We start from the raw sequence: 6,284 nt of genomic DNA on the forward strand, positions 1-6,284 counted from the left end.
GTGACAAATGATTAGAGAAAATGAACTTACAGCGCGTTTCATCACTCCTAATGCTCGCTCCGTCTACTTGGCCGGGGTCTCCGCAGTCAGAGCCAGCAGAATACCTGGAGTCTCTCCTTGAGTGGCGACGCAGAACGAGCAGACAAGTGCAAAACAGGGAGGCAGAGCGGGGACGATGAAGAGGAGGTGGACCTATCGAGGGTCACGCACAGCAAGTGTGAAATCTGAGTGATGATGAAGGCAGGCAGAAGATGTGAAGGTGTGGAGAGAAGCCATCTTTCATTGGCAGTAAAACGCGCACACACACACACACACACACACACACACACACACACACACACACACACACACACACACACACACACACACACACACACACACACACACACACACACACACACACACACACACACACACACACACACACACTCGTACCACATTCACATCCAATCAGTGAGTCAGCATTAAAGGGCCGCTGAGTGTTTTTTCATTCTTTCTGCTCTCATTGGTCAGGCTGATGGAACACACTAATCACTAATCTTAAGACTCTAACTCATCATTGGACTGGTTGAAGCAATATGCAAATGTGTGAATAACTCCTGATCTCAATATAATGAAAAGATGCAACCAAAAGCTGTTATGTGATATCAAATGTGTTTTTATGCACCAGGCTGTAAATGTGTGCTGTAAATACTGACATTTTGATTTGGGTCCTTTTGCAGCCTCAAGTGGACACTAGAGGTACTGCAGTCTTTTGCATTCCAGCAGTAACTTCCATTTATAACGCCTGAGGTTGCAACGTGGTCTCTTTTAAAGATATTCTCAATGTGAAGGTTAAATAAAATAAATAAATGATGCAGCAGCCCCTGTCACATCGACGTGACTGCACACTCTCTGCTTGTTTTAGTTCTGTTCGTGCTGATCCAAAGAAAATACCTGTTGAGTGTTCGATGTTTACTTGCTGGAAATGAGTGGGATGTGAGTCTGACCACGAGCCTGCGCTTGGCGGAGCACACAGCGTGTTGAGGAGGACGGTTCTGGATCGCCGGCGCTCCGTGCAGATTCATTTTAAATGTGAGAATTGTGAAGCCAAACTGTCTCTCTGGCACCGTGAAGAAGCTTCTGAGCATCAGAGGACACGGAGCGCTCGCCATGACGGCGTGAGGCGGGGGTCGTTTAGATGGTCATGTAAAACCCTCCCACATCACGCTGGAAGGATTTCTGTGGAAACATCTTGAAGAGAAGACATGTAGAAATAAAACATAGCGGTGGATATACATGAGGCCAGATGAAATCCTCCTCAGGTGTTCAACGACGTACCTGAGTCTAAACGCCTCGCCTCTTCAGATCCACATCAATAAAGATGAAGGCCCGCCAAAGCAGGATTACAGGAGTCCCTGCATGTGGACGCCTGACTTCACTTTTAACAGTTATCCCTCTGAAACAGGTTGTATCACTCACACTCCCCCAACTGACCCACATCTCCACGAAGTCTGTAAACACAGCATTCTGTCAGTGCCACGCTCTACGGCACAACACACCAGCTCTGCCCAGAAACGTCCCGAGTCAACCAGAACAAAGCAGAACAGTAAAGACTCTGCAGACACAGTCACCACCACACATGTATGGAGGCCCAGAAGGGACGATGGAGCGGCTTCACTTTAGGAGAAGTCTGTCTTTTATTTTGAAGGAACACATTTCTGCTTGTGTTTCAGTTGGTCTGTTTCGTCCTGCATGGTGTCTTACATGTCGTATAATTTTAAACATCCACAGATATTCTCTCAGAGTGTGAAACCTGCTGACCAATGAGCTGCTGACTCACCTTTAAACACAGACTTCAGTGTGTGAGTCCTAAATGAGTCAGTGTGTGCTCTCTGTTATGGCTGATAATTATCTCTGAATGTAAAGTAACTCTGCACTCGCTCATGTCTGCAGCTCGTCATCTCTTCAACATATCAGAAGTCTAAAGAGAGCGTCTGATTGGTCCATAAAACACAGTATCATCTTTGTGTCTGTGAGCAGAGCTTCCTGTGATTACTGAGGGCTTTACTCGCTGTGGAGAGAGATTGAGCGACGAGAGAGCCGACATTCATCAAATATTTGCAGATGCTGGAGACTCGTGAAGCCACAAGCTGAACTTAATTGATTTTGCCGTCTGGCTCGCTGCGCCGTGGAGCCCGAGTGAGTAATCCCTGCCGCCGTGTGCAGCGTGTGTAGGCCTCAGTGTGTGTCGTATTTATTCATTTATGACAAATAACTTTTGGGTTGTTCAATATTTATCTCCGGGTGTCTTATAGAGGCCTTCATTAAATATTTTAGGAGAAACACATCTGCTCCTTCCTGCAGAGAGGAGGCGTTCAGGGCCGCCGCCAGTGAAAGCATCAGACTATTTTGCTAATGAGGAAAAAGCCGTAGCTGTCTTTGTGAATAGCAAAAGTTACGTAGTGAAGGAAAGCCGAGACGCCATTGAATTTTTCCGTTCAGTTTTTTCGTCTTTTTTTCAGGTGAAAATGAGTTGTTCTCCAGTAAGCTGTTCTAACCGACCTGTGGGAGATAAGGGATCTTTGCAGATTTTTCGGTAAGTAAAAAAGTGATTTATGTGTCATTGGTTAAAGTTGTTATCTAGCTAGCTAACACATAAGCAGTCTAAGGTTAGCTGAAATGTTGTAAAGTTAGGTTACTTATCCGGCAGGATTTATCTTTTTATTTTATTTTATTAAATGAGCAAACCTAATAACTGACATGCTATGTTTCTTGATATTGTTATGTCGTTATTGTGACTTAAATTGTATTTAAAACCAAGAATCGTGATATAAAATCCGCTCATAGATGTGGTTCATTGACTGTACAGTTATCTTACAGCAAAAATAAAAACATCTGGTAAGGTCTCAAAAAAGTATCGAGGGCAAAAACAAAGTCACATAATTGTAATCTGGCCTGCATCATTACTAATGTGTACATGTTTACAGTCTGAGTGATAAGTGGGCTATAGCGAGAGTAACAGGTTTTACTTTCACCGTGCAGGCTGAAATTCATAGTACTATATACGAGGGTAGATTATTTCTCTATGTATCCAGATAAAACTAAAGGTAAGATCTGATTTAATATAACTGTTACTGATTTAAGAGACTGACCGAAACGTGAACGCAAACATCAACAACCGGCGGTGGTGTAATGTAATATTAACCGAGCATCATGCTGCTTAAACTGATAAATATTCTGCATTGTCTTCCACACACACCAATTCAACAGTCACAAGTTGATCATATTGTAAATTTAATGACACTCATAGAGAATTTGTAGTAAAAATTGACAAAACCTGACAAAAATTGTGAAATTATTTTTGATTTTGTTAACGAAGGTTAACGAAGAGAAACACCTGGATTAAACTACAGGCCATTGTTGCCTTTTTATAGCCAAAGAAAACTGAACATTCACAGCCTCTGTATTCAAAAGAATTTCAACATTGACATTTATTTCTTCCTATTTCCCTCTTTTCACCAACATTTTATTTTAAACTGGGATTTCCTTTTTCTCTGGTCGCTCGTCTCTCCCCCAGCTCACCCCCTCCGGTGCGCTCCTCTCCATAATGCTCTCGTCTCCTCCCTCGAAAGCTGCTGCTACTCTGTAGGACGCTTTGATTGGGGCCCCTCACCAATAAAATACTATTTTATATTTTATAAGCAGTTTGCCACCACACTGTACTTTTACTCTCCAAAGACATATGAGTATGTTTAACAAAGCTTTACCACACAGTCACACCATCCACACAGCTGATCCAGGATTTACTGTAGCATCTTTTACAGCACTAAAAGGTCATGTACAGGCCAACAGAGAGAAGGGAAAAGAAACAATCTGTGCTCTCAAATAACAAAGCAGTCTAAAATCTTTTTGAGGAATTACAGCTAAAAAAAATTCTACTTTGCATACAGTACATCCTCTGATAAATAAAGTGAAGTACTTTGATTGCATTTCTGTGCTGTTCCTGTAGGCGACCATGATGCAGCCAGACTGAAGCAACAGGTTGTGAAGGTGGACGCCATCATCTTGTCTTTGCAGTGCTGATTCTGAAGAGAACGCCTTCACATAGGACTCAAAGGTAAAATGATCTCTCATATGATTGGACCGTGTTATTGTAACCGCTATCAGCATCAAAGTAATTTTAGTAACAATTTATAATCCTTCTTAAAATGTAAGGAAGACTAGCAGAAGATTTTAACAGCGTCTATGGTTCTGCAAGAAGTTCATGTTTAAATTGTTCTTCTTTCTGTCTTCAAGGAAATCAATGCCCAAAGGAAACAGCAGTCCAGACTCTGATTCCAGCTCCGGTGAGGTTCTGCACACAAATTGGCTGTCTGATTATATGAGAATATTTAACATTAGTTTAATGTATCAGGCTGGCCCATGTGATGAGTTTAAAATAATCTTCAATAGAAAGTGGCAGGAACACTTTTGTCTTAAAACATAAATTCATAAAGCTGATCATATTATTGAATTCATCATGTCTTATTATATATTTTGTTTTTCCTCATAAATAGTTCTCCTGTCATAAAAACAAACTTTAGAACCTGAAGTTTAGCAGAACCTGAGGACAGATCTGATTTCAGGTCTGAGGCATAAACATCACAGTAAAATTCATTATACTTTACATTTAACTCCATGGTTGTTTTTCTTTATTACAGAAGATTCCCTCAGATTCAGATCCATCAGCGACCCCTGACAACATGGAGGACTCGTCCCCTGAGCGTTTCCTGTCCCCTCTCGATGGAGTTCTTCTCTTCAGTTATTAACTCTTGAAAACAGCAGCACAAAATGCCAGACTGTTTGACAAGTCTTTGATTGAATAAATGGAAATGGAATCTCATATGTATCTTGCTATGCTTGTTGGCTTTAAATGTTTAATATTAAATAAGTTTAAAGACCATTTATCTCAGATGAGACCAGCTGAGCTCGTCTGTTAGCTTTGCTGTTGTCTTCGCTGTTGTTGGTCAACAAGAAATTAATGTCAGTTCAAGGCCTTTTCAAATGTGAACTATAAACTTAACTGCTAAATTATTTTACTGTGACCAACACTTTGTTGTACTCCAGTTAATCAGAGACAGTCAATTCAGATTTTAAAAAAGTAAAAATAAAAAAAACTTCAATAAACAACCCCTGGTTTCATTAACCATGTGGAAAATAAGTAAGGGAGACCATCAGGTCAAACTGCTGGGACATAGGAGAAAGTATAAAAAATAATTTAACAAAGAAATCCACACAAAAATCAAATAAAGTATAAAGATCCTGGATGATTGTTTGACTGTTAAAATATGATGGAAAAGCAAATCCAACACAACCCTCCAGCATCTGGCCTTTCAAACACAGGGCAACATCAAGGAAAGAAAGATAAATTAAATATTGACCTGGATCTCTGTGTTTTATCTGAGGATGACTATGGTAGCCTTCTCACTGTTCACTGTCACAAAGCACCAGACTCTGTCCTCCTTCTTCAGACGTCCATCAGCTCCTCTGGGTGATGGCAGAGAGGACTCTTCATCTGGGAGAGCTGCTGGTGTAAGGTCATTTCTACCACAGTGGATGAGCAGGGCATCTGGCACAGGTGAAAAAAGGAGGAGGTTCCTTCAAACTATGTGACCCCAGCCTGACCTCTGTAACAGGTGTGCAGATGAAGGTTGAAATGAGTCATTTTTAGGTTCTGTTGATTGTAAAATGGAAAAGAAAACATCACCTTTCTATTTAACATTTAGCTGGTGTATGACTCAGTGTGATTTTTATTTTTGAAGACTGTATTGTTAACAATAGCTTGTTTTGACAATCCTCTTATGAAACTTAAATAAAAATCACAGGATATATAATTAACAGATGATTTTAACTTACACTTCACCTCTGTGGAAGATGTCAGACTTGCTGCTTTTATCTCTTCTTTGCCTAAATGAAGATACAAAAAACAATTGATTTACTGTTCACTTAAATATATTAGAAAAGCAGACATGAATCACATTGCAGACTATCAGTTTGTAACAAAATACAACATATCTTACCACCTGTAGCCTGTGGTGCTAACCTAGCTTAAATATAGCTTAAATGTAGAACGATTTTGGCAAAAACAGAGGACCCAGCAGCCCACGTATATTCATGATCAAAATAACTGGATTTTTTAAAACAGTGTGTTTAAACATTAGACTTTGAATACGGTGGGTTGTTGTACTTACACATTTCTTCATCGTAGACCGGCAGAGCGCTTTCGGCGTAGCTGGGCTGCGTAAGTCATCAGGGCAGTACGC

At 40.7% G+C, this 6,284-nt stretch overlaps 1 long non-coding RNA gene across 1 annotated transcript; it reads left to right on the plus strand.

The window, feature by feature from the left end:
• The first annotated feature begins 1,779 nt into the window (after nucleotides 1-1,779).
• On the plus strand, nucleotides 1,780-5,401 carry LOC136179969 (uncharacterized). The gene is made up of 4 exons (XR_010666880.1): nucleotides 1,780-2,578; nucleotides 3,992-4,099; nucleotides 4,279-4,328; nucleotides 4,683-5,401. It is a non-coding gene; the product is annotated as an uncharacterized lncRNA (long non-coding RNA).
• The last annotated feature ends 883 nt before the right edge of the window (nucleotides 5,402-6,284 follow it).

Source organism: Labrus bergylta, chromosome 9, assembly GCF_963930695.1.
Source record: "Labrus bergylta chromosome 9, fLabBer1.1, whole genome shotgun sequence".
In the NCBI taxonomy this organism is placed as follows: Eukaryota; Metazoa; Chordata; class Actinopteri; order Labriformes; family Labridae; genus Labrus; species Labrus bergylta.